The 14,155-nt window shown below is 33.5% G+C and overlaps 1 pseudogene; it reads right to left on the reverse strand.

The window, feature by feature from the left end:
• Positions 1 to 14,155, reverse strand: part of LOC113040767 (DNA annealing helicase and endonuclease ZRANB3-like) — a 67,920-nt pseudogene that overhangs the window by 40,018 nt on the left and 13,747 nt on the right.

Here is a 14,155-nt window from a genome sequence, read left to right on the forward strand (position 1 = left end):
GGTTTTTATTTTTTTGGACGACAAGGCAGCAATTATAAGCCGAGTCTCGCTAAACGCGACGGAGGGGAACAGAATGTGATGATTACTAACGTCCATTCCTCTCTGAATAACATGCTGGCAGCTCGCTCGCCTGCCAAAGGAGGGAAAAAAAGATGTGGAAATAAAAGAGAGTGATCAGAGACAAGTGAGATGAAATGATAATTTGTGTTAATCGGATACTATTGCCTAGCAACAGGCACGGGTGGTTGTACTGGGGTAAATCACTATATTTAACTGCTTTTGTTCTGTTAGTTCAGAACAAGTGATGGGAAAAAATGTAAAGAGGAGAGAAGAAAGAAAATACAGAAAAAATGATTTGGAGAGAATGATATCGATGACATTTTATAACATAAGAACCTGCTAATTGTGCTTTTCTTTTTTTTTTCTTTTTATGAAACCAATGATTTTTTCGTTTAATTACTAGTCAGATTAATTTAATACATTGAATATATTTTCTCATGCAAGCTTTTTTTTTTTATTAATGTATTAATTGGATTACTAGTAAAAGTAATGTACACGTAAACAATTCAAAAATGTATATTTTACATTTATATTTTAACCTGTTAACTGTCACTCACGTTTTTGAAGATAGACATGAATGTGCATGATACAAACATACATTTTTTATAATTCATGACTGAAAACATTTTGTAACATGATTTTGATGTACCATTTACATGGTAATGCAATGTCTGATTTTAAAATTGGTTTTGAAGGACGAATTTTGAGATTTTATGTTTTCAAGTGATATATAACTTCTGATGATTTCTAAAATGTGATAGAGAAAAAGGCAACGAGGAAGTCTTTTTTTTAAACAAAGGTCAAAGCTCCTTTTGTAATGTAGATTTCTGAGGGTGCACTCTTGTCATAAATTCATCTATTACTTTTCCTACATAATTTTTAACAAAAAATATTGGTAAAATATATATTTGGGAGTCTTAGACCTTTCCAACAATATATAGTTCGTCAAGATTAGATTAGATTTGATTGTAATATAGTATAGTCAACGTAGGCGTCCCGTATACGGGACGGGGTGACATTTAACAGGTTAAGTATTTTAAAAAGTTACACAATTATTATTTATTTTTTAGTCCGTTTCTTTCAAATGTTTTTCCTTCTACTTTTAGATTTGAGGTATTATTCATTTAATTACTTTTAAAATTATTTTATACTTTTGGGGGGGATTCAGAAAATAGATGATATAAGAATGATAAAAAAATGTTTATGTAATTATTCTTTTTCTTTTTTATTCAAAAACTATACAATTTATAAACTTATTTTAAAATATTTGCTTTTTAATTTAGTTTAAAGTTATGTTAGTCCAATTATTTTTTAGATGTATATGTAAATATGTAAACATAAAATTCATTTACACGAATATGAAATTAAAATAATGGATAGTACAGTATAAAAATATTGTAGAAATTATGTATAAAAATATAATTTTTTTATAATTTAAATGTTTGCTCAGATAAATATTTTTTGTTTTAAGGTATTATTAATTTAATTACTAGTAAAATGTGTTTATAAATATATATATTAAAAAAATCAATAAATAAATTAGAAAGTCTTATTTTCAAGTAATCGTTGTTTTTGTTTTATTCAAGCGTTTTTCACTTACAGTATTGTAAAATTAATGTATTAATGTAAATCATTTTTGTAATCATTATTGTTTCTATTTATTTTGCTTGATGCAAGTAATAAATAAAATAATACTAATAAATAAAGTATAGCATTATTTGCATGGTACTGACCACGATAACCGTATTCTTTTATATTCTATAACTGTGAAGCTGCTTGAAAATGTTCACTGCATACCTTGGCAGCATCTCTGGGAAGGTCGAAGGGGATTTGTTGGCGTTTTTTTCGGTGGTAGTTGAGTCAGCACCTGATTCTTGAGTCTGCGTATCATAATCTCGCTCAGACGCTGGTGTAACTTGTCCAAATGAGACGCGCCACGACAGTCCCACTGCCACCTAGCCCCGAAAAACCAGCACACAAAAACAGACACAAACATTCAACTCATTAATAACACACACTTGTGCTGTAGATCCACCTAATTTCACCAACATCCTCAGGTATTATCATTGAAATGAGACCTTTTCTATCTTAAATGTGTGTGTGCAAGTTTAAATTATGAATGTTTTATATTTACTGCCACATATCCGAACGATTGACAGGAATTTGTGTGTGCGCTCCTGAGTCTACTCCTCGGTAGATTAATTTGTACCCTTGTGTGGATCGCTGTCGTTTCGTTTCTCCGCTGTAGATTTGATAAGAAGAAGAGAGGAACAAAACTCCTCTCAGATGTTCTGAACACCACTCATCTTCATGACACAACTCATATCTGAGCTTCACATTAATGCTGCCGCTTCACACACACATAAACAAATTAGTTCTGCACCAAACCCTAGTCAGATGTCTACCTAGACAGCATTTTAAAGGATTACTATATACAGATGTAAAATATATATTTAACAGAGAAAATAATCCCAGAATTCACTGTGATGAGCTTAGTGGGGGGAAAATAAGATGGTGGAAAGGCAAATTCCATGAAATACTGAAAAATATAAATGGAAATGCTTTAGTATAATTAAAATGTTATCAACTCACGTAATATTTGTAGGTGCTATTCAACATGGGAAAGGCGTAGGGCAAAAACGCAAAGATAATGGAAAATGCAATTTAAAATATAATAAAAATATAACTAGTATTTATGAATGATTTGTACGAAGATTCATTCTGGTCTTAAGAATGGTTTTGGGAGTGAACTGAAAAGACATTCAGTGTACTCGTAAGAATGGTTTCATCAAAAGTTTGAACAAATTCGCTGTTCATAAGAATGTTTTTGCGAACAATTTGTACGGTTTTGTTCTACTTGTAAGATTTTTTTTGGCAAACAATTTGCATGGTTTTGTTCTACTTGTAAGATTTTTTTTGGCAAACAATTTGCACGATTTCGTTCTACTTGTAAGATTTTTTTTTGGCGAACAATTTGCATGGTTTTGTTCTACTTGTAATATTTTTTTTTGGCAAACAATTTGCACGGTTTAGTTCTACTTGTAAGATTTTTTTTGGAAAACAATTTGCACGGTTTAGTTCTATTTGTAAGATTTTTTTGGCAAACAATTTGCTGAACAATTAGCTTTGCTAAGAAAAATTTTATTTTTGTAAACAATGTGCAGAGAAATTTATTCTGCTTATAAGAACGCTTTTGCAAACAATTTGCACAATTTTGTTCTGTTTTTTGTTTCTGAAAATTGATTTGCTAATATGAATAGTTTTTGCAAATAATTTTCATGAAAACTAGCACTGCTCATAAGAATGGTTTTCCGAGTATTATGCACAAATTCATTCTGCTTTGTTATGAATGATTTTGCGAATAATTTAAAGAGAAATTTTAAGTCCTCGTGAGAATGGTTTGATAAACATTTTGCACAGATTCATTCTGCTTGTAATAAAGTTTTTACAAATATTTTTTACAAATATATGTTCGTAAGAATGTTTTTGCGAAAGATTTGCAGAAAAATTCACTCTGCTCCCAATAAAGAATAAAGAATTTTGCAAACAATTTGCTGAACAATTTAACTATACTCATAAGAATAGTTTTACAAATAAAATTAATTTTTTGTTGTATTTTTTATATTTTATTTTACAAATTCACTGAACATGAGAATAATTTTGCGGAGGATTTGCAGAAACTTGATGTTGTTTTACAAACATTATTCACAAGTTTATTCTACTCGTAAGAATGGCTTTGCAAACATTTTCATAAAATTATTCTGCTTGTTAGAATGGTTTTACAAACAAAAGATGAATGTTTTTGGTCAAACTTCTCTTTATCAAAATTCTCTAAAATGACAACCAAAGTTTTAATCAATAAAAGTTGCTTGAGGAATAAATAATAATGATAAAATGATAATGATAAAGTAAAACATTATTGCAAACCAATTAGTCTTAGGGCCCTATTGTAACGATCTAAACGCAAAGTCTAAAGCGCACGGCACAGGTGTACTCAGGGCGAGTCCAAATCCACTTTTGCTATTTTAACAATGGAAAAATGGTCCTTGTTTTTTTGGAATTCCTATTCTCTTAATGAGTACTGGGCCTAACATTCAATAGACCAATCAGAGTGTCATCTCCCATTCCCTTTAAGAGTGAAATGCGCTCGCTATTTACATGGCGGAATTTGTTGCCGAAAAAGCTGAACGCTTCTCAAGCGAAGAAACTGATCTGCTTGTGCGCGAAGTTAAAGCGCATGTGCAGATCATCTACGGGACAAGCAGGAATCCACCAAAGCTTCCCGAGGTGAAGGCATGGGATGAAGTAGAATTTCATTCATCATTATAAGTAATATAAATAATAGTAATAGGCTGAATTGCAAATAGGTAGGCTAATTCTTATACACGCAATGACTATCCATCATTACATTTTTATATTTATGTAACCTACACAATAATGTTCTTTTACACTGTAATCCTTTTGTTTTTCATATTTGGCATGTTTGTGTGATGCATCCCTGTGTGTAATAAGCAAAGTCAGCGCGCACTGTGGACCCGCCCAGAGGTGCATTTTCTACCAACCCGCTCTTTAAATAACAAAAGCATATTGCACCATTGACTTTAGACTTTAGACCAGGTTTGAGTTGGTCTATGTCGCAGTCTATTTTCAGCTCCTTAAAATAGCAATGCGCCAGCAATCCCTGAACACACCTCTTGTTTAGACCAGCACACCCATGGGCTCACAAATGGGCGCAAATGCATTTGCTAATTAAACGACATGGTGCTTAACGGGAAAATGCGGCCGGCGACGGACTGAAACTAGCAAACACACTTGCGCTGCGCCTTGCGTCGCATTGCGCCGGGTGTATGATAGGGCCCTTAGTCTTTTAATAATGCCATTTGGTTGTACCTAAACTGCTTTTCCCTTTTTAGTCGCACTTGAATGCTGTATTGTACATTAAAAAAGAAGGTTTTTACTTGTAGTGTGCATTGCAGTATTTTTTGCCTTGTCGCTCCAGGTTCCAAACCTCCGTGGATAAAAAGCATCGATTTGCATGAAGAGCTGAAAGAGAGACCAAGAGATCAAAATATCAATCAATGCGACATCATAAACGTCATGCACTGAACTAACTTTACACTAGTAACATCCAATGGGATAAAATAACTTTAAAAAGAAGGACATTTTTATAGTTCTGACCTTGGGCCTTTGCAATCATGAGTTTATTGAAAATCGGTCAGCAGATTTCTGTTTATAGCTGGTGCGAACAAATACTCTGCTGATTAAAGTGGGTATTAAGTTCATAAAATGCAAATGTGTTTCATCTAAGAGTAAGTCTCATAGTGCACATTACGCTCAGTTAGTATAAACCTAACAGCGATTATCTTGATGAATTAAGAAAACACTTGTCTTTCATAAGAAGACCAGATAGAAGTATCAAAGGAATTAGAAGAGCAATGGAGGTCAAAACTCCCATAATATACACACTAGAGAGGTTTTTGTGTACACAGTGATGTACATTTTGGCAATGCTTTTGTCCAGTGAAATTTTAACAGCAGCTCTTGCAATGTACCAAGAAGTGTACAGAATGTAACATCCTTTAAAACGAGGCCTCTGGTGTTTCCTGAATAATGTATTGGTCAATTAACTGGCCATCAGTGACGGGTAGATCAGTAATAAAAACTAGTGGGAGTAAACACGATATTAAATATAACAAGAATAAAACAGGCTGTGAGGAGTGGAACTGCAGTCTGTAAAATGGGGTTCATTCATAAAACACAAGCAGAATGAATTTAATATCTAACATTTGGAAAACCATTCATATTGAAGTAAATGTAACACTTTGCATAAAACATGGTTTTTATGAACCATTTACTCAGAAATTTGTTCTGTTCATTTTTTTTTTTTTTTACAGATTTGTTCTGCTCATATAAATAATGGTTTTACAAATTATTTGTACATGGAATTCATTCGGTTTATAATGGTTTTGAGAATGATTTGCACAAACAGTTTTGCTTGTGATGGTTTTGATATGATTTAAATATGAATGTGTACTGTTTGTGAATAATTTGCATTATTGCATCATTTTTTAAGAACGGTTCAAACTCATTCTGCTCCTAAGCAGTTTTGTGAACAATTCAAAGATGGTTTTAGGAACAGTTTGCACATTCTCTCTGCTTGTAAAAGTGATTTTGTAAATAATTTGGAAATTAATTTCATAATGGTTGTGAAAATGTGCCCAAACATTAGTTCTGTCGTTAAGAATGACTTAACAGACAATTTGCAAAGAAATTAGTTCAGCTCGTTAGAAACAGTCTGCAAATTCTCTCTGCTTGTAAGAGAGATTTTGTAACTGATTTACAAATTGAATTTGTAATATTCATAATGGTTTTGTTAATATTTGCGCAAAGATTAGTTCTGTTCTTAAGAATTACTTTGCGAACAATTTGCAATAAAATTTGTTCTGCTCGCAAGAAAAGTTTTACGACCAATTTACACAATTTTGTTCTGCTCATAACACTGGTGTTTTCTTCCAAATGATTTGCTAAGAAATTGGTAAGAATTGTTTGGCAAACAATGTACAAATGTATTTTTCTTGTAAGAATTAATTAATACAGCAGCCTGATTCTTGCATTTCTAAAACCGGCAGAGTTACAGATTGTGACATGAAAGCAAAGACCCAGACAATGTAAAAAATAAGAAGAGAGACAGGAACAGAGCGAGACTGTGTGAGGATATGGGTGTTTTTTTGAAACTACAAATATTACTGGCACACCTCTGGACAGAGTAATAACAGCAGAGATGAGCGTTGTGCTTTTGAGACCTGTGAAAAAGAGAGCTCTCTCTTCCTTCTCATTCAGAGCTGTGGCTCTAAAATCCCCTCATTTTTACTCACATCACCCTTGCCATTGATAGTCCGCCTCAACGGAGGTCACTGGGTTAAATAAACACCCACGCCGGAGTAATATCCAGGTAAACTGAACAAGGGGGGGACAAAACCACATCAAATGGGCTAAAATATCCGTCACTGGATCGCTACATCATATAAAAGGATAAATGTTGAAAATGATCTCTTGTTTGATTGATTAATTTAATTTTGCTGCGAGCGGGTCATTAGACCAGCAAGATACTAACTGCGTGACAAATTCCAAGCTGTCACTTTACAAAAGAAATGAGAATGACTATAAATGTTTATTCCTAATGTGAACTAATGTGCCGAGCAGAAACAAGACCTTCATGTAGTAATCAGATAATTTTACAGTGAGTACAATAGTCAAATAAATGATTTTAATAACCTAGTGATAATATACAGGGGGAGACTTATCAAAACTTTTAGTTTATGATATTATCGTACTTGCAATTTTGGGTGACATGAGCGATGACTGGAGGATGGGAAATATGTCAGCTAATGACAAGATCTCCTCCTGGTTTAGCTCAAACAAAACCATGCTGCATATTACCAAATGGCTTAATAAATCAAAGCAAATGACAAACAGATTTGGAGGAAACCGTACCTCCTCTGGTCTGCCCAGCGCCGGGGTGCCAGTTAGAAGGATGGCACGCTTGGCGTTCTGAATGATTGGCACCAGTATTTTACTACGAGCTGCGTTGCGAGATTTCAGGTAGTGGGATTCATCCACCAGGACGACAGCGAATTGTTGCTAGTTCAGGGCCTCCAGCAGGGGGCGTGTGTCCATTGTGAGCGACCCGTAGCCCAGTATGGTCACTAGAGCTGATGCTCTTACAAAACAACAACAAATGCAAATGTGCAACAATTTTCTCAATAAATTTACTTGGCCTTATTTTTTGTTTGAGTCAATGCTAAAGTTAATGTAAAAAAACATCAAAATGTCAATTTTCCACAACAAAAACAACATTTCTGCGATGAACGTGGAAAAATACAATACTGAAGTAATAGTTCACCCAAAAATGAAAATGGTAATTTACTCATGAAACAGTTGCTGGTAGCTACTGACTTCCATGGTATTTTTCCACCGTAGTCAGTGGCTACAGGCAACTGTTTGTTTCACAGAATTTTTCACAATATCTTATTTTGTGTTCAGCAGAAAAAGAGAAACCGCAGACTGCGGATGCGCACTGATTGATCTAGCCTGAAAAATAAGCCTTTTATAACGCTATTTGAGCAAAAGTAACAACATTTATGATGCAGTTGTTGTCAGATTTCAAATGTGAAATTTAATCCTAAGCTTAGAGAACAGTTTTGGAGAATTTGATTGTAACAATGTACAAACTTCACAATCATCGGGAAGAAGGAGGAGGGAACCGGCGGACAATCAAATAAGATTTAATAATCAAACTAAACACAAAACAGCGCGGCAGCCCCTCACGGCCGACAGCCGTGCACAAACAAAACCAAATCACAAACTAAAATCCAGGCCTGGTCCTCTTTCATCCATCACTGTCGGGAGACGAGAGACTCCTGTTTTATATCCTTCCATCTCCTCCGTGGGACTCGAGACCGGTGGGTCGAGCAGGTGTCGCCCATTTCCAATCACTCCACCGGCCTTGCTTCGTTCCCACAGCTCTCGGCCCCGCCCCACTCGTCACATTGATTTTTCCCCATTCAAAGAGATAGGAGATGCACTTGCATGCCCGAGAGGCGTTTCAAAGATGGCCGCCGAGTGACATGACTTGCCTTAAAAGGACTTTGGATTAAATCAAGTCCCATCCCTTCAAATTTGAATGCACTACTTATCATCATCACTTTTTTGTATAAAACAAATATAATTTTGGGTCATGACTTACAAACGTACAAACCTGTCAAAACATAAGCCGTGTACACTTACAACAAACATTTATAATAGTTTATATTGTTAGTGTTTTCATTGGAGCCACAAGACCGTAAAAGCATTTTTAGAATTTTATACGCCAGAATTCACTTTTATAAAGAATACAAACACAACACAACAAAGACAAGCCAAGCTCAGCTAAAGTATTGCAGGGAATTTCACGCAACATGACATTTTTGAAAATCTAGGTTGAAAATGCACCAAAATACCATCGGAATGAGGTGTAAAGGCTTTAACGCCAACAACAAACGTCGAAAACAACTATAAACTATTACAGAGTTAGTTGCACATGTCATTTAACGTTACATTTTGACTAAAACAAAACAATTTTTTTAATCACGAGTCGACGTGCAAACTTACAAATCCATCACAAAAGAAACTGTCTAAACTTAAATATATTTATAACAGTGTATTTATTGGAGCCACAAGGTGGTAAAATCATTTAATAATTTTTAGGTTTTACCGAATTCTTTTTCATACACACTATACCAAACCACGAGCTAAGCTAAACTAAGCTAAACTTTCCCGCAAGAAACAAAAACTATTTTTGGTCACACAACTTCCATGTCGTTGAAATTGAAATAGTTGAAAATGCATCAAAATTCGACTGAAATGAAGTATAGAGGCTGTCGACAGATGTCGAAAATAACATGAAACCATTAAAGATTTAGTTGCACTTAGCATTTAACATTTTAATTTTTCATCACATGATTTTTTAAATGCAATTTTTAATCATGAGATACAAACTTACAAATCCATCATAACAGAAACGGTGTACACTGTAGATACATTTTCAACAGATTATAATATTAGCTTTTCCATTGGAGCCATAAGGTTGTCAAAGCATTTCACATTTTTTCTTCACCTCATAGTCTCCCGTTATAGACTGTGTAAAGATGCCAGCCGTACAGTACACTGAAAGGAAATGATGTTTGTTCCTGCTTTGCACTATGAGCCATTAGAGTTAAAATATCATTCCCCATGCTGACATGCCTTCATCAGGCTCGGAGGGAGATGTTGCCAAGGCAACAACTTTACAGGTCGACTCAACCCCGGGCCAGAATTCTCAGGGTAAACAGAGCAATTTGTGAGCCTCTTTTTAGAAGCATCAATAACAGGCAAAAAGACAACATGACCCTCTGACTGCATGGGCTGTACAATCAATCCCAGCATCCTCTGTGGAAGGGCAGCTCTCATAAGCTCTCTCCCACTCCTAAGATAGAGCTAAAGTATTCTTCGTGCGAGATTCGTAGCCATAAAAGGTGAGCTAATTTAGGATTTGTTTAATATTTCTCCGGAGAGGTGATTTGATTTCATACTCCTGCCGTGTAATTTGTATTGTGGTGTAATTTTGTAGTCCGTGAACGGGAGATTTTACTTCAGTTTTGTATTTCTACAGGCTGAAAATCTGCAAGAACGGTTTTCATAACTTTCTAAAGCTACTCATAAAAGTGTGACACAAAAAAAAAACATTAATAAATCAGGAGATTTCTTCCTAACTCTTCCAGAGGCTTCTGCAAAGTCATACTCGGTCATAAATTTCATGAATCAATTTTGCCACTATGATTAAACTCACACACAGTCTGAAAGAATCAATCTTTCATTTTGAGCCAAAAATCTCTCGGCCACCAGTGCAGACGTCCTCCAGTACGGTCCACTGGATCGCAATGAATTACCAACCGATGTCCCTCTTTTTTTTTTTTCTTTCAGGGACTGCAAAACAAACTTAAACGATCGATTACTAAGATGCCTATTTCGATGTGTGTCAGAATGTAGCTACAATTTACACGTCATTACACTTTCAACGCTTGAACAACATTCAGATGTTTATGTGACGTTTAATATTTAGATTACATGGTTATATTTAAGATGTTTAGTGGATGTTTGGACATAAATATGACGGGTGTAATAGCATGCAGTATTTTCCAGATGGTCTGCTCTTTCAAAAGTGTCTCTGTAACGCATTATGGAATTATGATATTAGAAAAAGCAATGTGCAAATATTGTGACAATGACTTCTTTTGAATAAAAAAATAAAGAAATGAAAAAAATAAATAAAGAAATAAATAATAATAATAAAAAAAAATATATATATATATATATATATATATATATATATATATATATATATATATATATATATATATATATATATTAAATAATATTAAAATATTATACAAATATTATGCAATGTTTTCCATACAGGGTGTTCTTTAAAAAAAAAAAAATGCAACTTTTTATTATTAATATTATTATTATTATTATTATTATTATTATGAAAACAATGCACAAACATTTTGGCAGTTATGTCTTTGAATAAATAAACATGAAATAATACTACTAATAATAAATATATGAAAACTATATATATTTTTATTTAACAATACTAATTTAACAATATTTAAAATATAAACAAAAAGCATGTATATATAATAATAATAATAATAATAAATATAACATTATATAAAAACAATATAAAAATGTTTAATTTAAAAAAATATATTTAAAAAATCTGCAAATATTATGTAATGTTTTCTCGATGTTGTGCTCCTTCAAAAATGTCTCTGCAACATACGTGTGATTTTTATGAAAGCAACATGTAAAGATATAGTTTTAAAACATTACATATTGAGTAATGTATGCATAAATATCATTATCTTAAGGTGTTAACTCAAAAAATCCATTTCACTACGGAGAAAATCAATGCGATTTTTCACTTGTTCACTTCCTGAACCCAAGTGTTGTGCTCTATTGAACTTAAATTTGTCATACATTGTATCAGTCTTGGTTTCCACCAAGTTGATGTCTCTGGGGTCGAGTTCGGGAGTCCACTTCTCCAGCTCTTCAATCCAAGGCTATTTCAGAGATGAAGGCACCACAATCAACAGAGGCCATTCTTGTTTGTAGATATACGCCACCGAAATGGCCTGGATCGTCTTTCCCAAACCCCTCTGACGGCACAAATCGTCAGTGATTAGTGGACTCTATAAAAACCCAATCGAATTAGAGTCAAGAAAAGCAAAACGCTCTTACTTCATCTGCAATCATGCACCTGCAAAACACAAATGAAAACTAATGAACTTACAATGACTGACCCAAACACCAAAATCAGTTGTCTCTGAATAATTACCCTCTGCATCACGTTTTAAATCTCTTCCCTAAACCAATGTCCAGAAGGCAATATTGTGAAAGCCAGCGCACATTGCTCAGTATAATTTCCTGCACACCTGAACTCAACGACTAATTTTGCGCTGGCAGCCGACGGCATGGAGAACTCAATCCTGAAGCAGAGGCGTGTAGAGCCCCGCTGCGGCGTACAGGGCTTTATTTAAAACGCCCATTCATTTAAGACCCCAATAACCAAATAATACAGGCCTTGAATCAATCAAGCTGCTCCCCTAAATGAAATTTACCCAGCATCCTGAGCTCAGCATGTTGCCCTTGAAGATATGGGCCACTCGAGTCCTAATCAATGCAGCAACATGACATTACAAAGATCCATAGTGTACACTTTTGTAGTTTTTCATTTTTAATTCCTCGCCCCCTGCCTAGAGTTAACCTGCCTCGTCCCATTTTCAATATCAAGATACAACAGATTTTTATTTTGTTACCATTACATTTTCAAATACTTTGAGTCAGCTGAAATATCTGAAAAGTATTAATATAGTAAAAAGATTCCATTAAATTAGGAAATATTCAAATACTATACATTGATAATGTAAACATATTAAAAATGTGTTTAATCAAAAAGTGTAAAAATATAATTAAACTATTAAAATATATACATTTTAAAATAGTATTACGAAATGCTATACAAAATAAAATGGTTGAAATATTCATTAAAACATTACATTTCCTAATATTTTGAATGAAACGATTTCAGCAAAGATAAAATCATATTAAATTTAACATGGTTAAATATGTATTAAAAATATTATATTTTTTTATATTTCTAATGTAAATATTTGGAAACCAAGTAAGCAAATATTAAATGTGACATTAAAATAATAAATTATTAAACTTTTTTTTATTAAATATGAAATAAATATTAAAATACACTAAATGTATTTTTACTTTAAAATGTTGAAAATATTTAAAAGGTTAATGTTTAAATCCAAATGTTAGATTTAAAGGAAAATATGTAAATTGTATTCGCTTAACTGTGAATATTAAGTTGTTTATCTAAGATAATAGAAATACATATAGCACTTGCATATTATTGCACTTTTGTTTGGTTTTGATTGCTTTTATTGTCATCATTTGTAAGTCGCTATATATATATATATATATATATATATATATATATATATATATATATATATATATATATATATATATACGCATATAAGTATACTTAGATGGACAGATTTATATAGATGTGAATATATATATTAAATATATATTTCTGATATTAAAATGAAAACTTTGATATCAGAATATTAAATGAAAATGTTATTACTGACATTTCTGTGTACAGTAAAAGCATTTTTTGTATATTTTGAATGAATGATGGGAGTAGACTGGGGAGGCAGCTTTTCATTGTGATCATTAGAGAATCTCTACATATACTACATCAAACAACTTCTAAAGAAAATAACACACACACACACACAAGTGTTTTATGAACACAGTGTACATTCTCTTCTTCTCTCTCCCAGCGTTTACTGCATGACAAATCCACAAGATCTCAAATCACCTGAAGAGTGATGCAAACAAATAAAGTGAAACAGTCTGCAACATTGCTCTATGTCCTGGTGCTCCCAGTGAGGAAGCAGAGCATCAAGACCTTCCTGGTTCTGGTTAGTGAGATGTCCCCCCGCTCCCGAGTCAAACACTAGATCCACTCATTAGAGGAGAGATGCTTCCTCCGTTTCATCTCGCTTTCTTTCTCTCCTTCTTTTTTTTTAAGCAAAGCCAAGAGACACTGATCTTCTGCGGATTCGTTCAGGGGAGAAACTGTAATTGCTCGTGCGTCACGCGATGTTCGAGGATTTACTGGGAACAAATGAAGCAGATACATGCAGGGCCACAAAATGAAGGAGCTTTGCTTCTTTTTTGTTTATTTGTTCTTTTGGGTTTATTATTAATGTGGATTCCAGCAACGCCTCGGTTGTTATAAACAGGCTCCCTCGACAGCGGCACATTTAGCTAATGCTGATGCCATATTTGCATACTGTGTACAAATACAGTGTGCTTTCTAAACAATAGCACATTCAACAGAAGGACAATGTATTGTAACCATTTTAGAAACAAATTCATCTTCTGTATTATACGAACACAAAGTACTATGGTATTAGGTAATAGAA

This window comes from Carassius auratus, chromosome 22 (genome assembly GCF_003368295.1).
Source record: "Carassius auratus strain Wakin chromosome 22, ASM336829v1, whole genome shotgun sequence".
NCBI classification, from domain to species: Eukaryota; Metazoa; Chordata; class Actinopteri; order Cypriniformes; family Cyprinidae; genus Carassius; species Carassius auratus.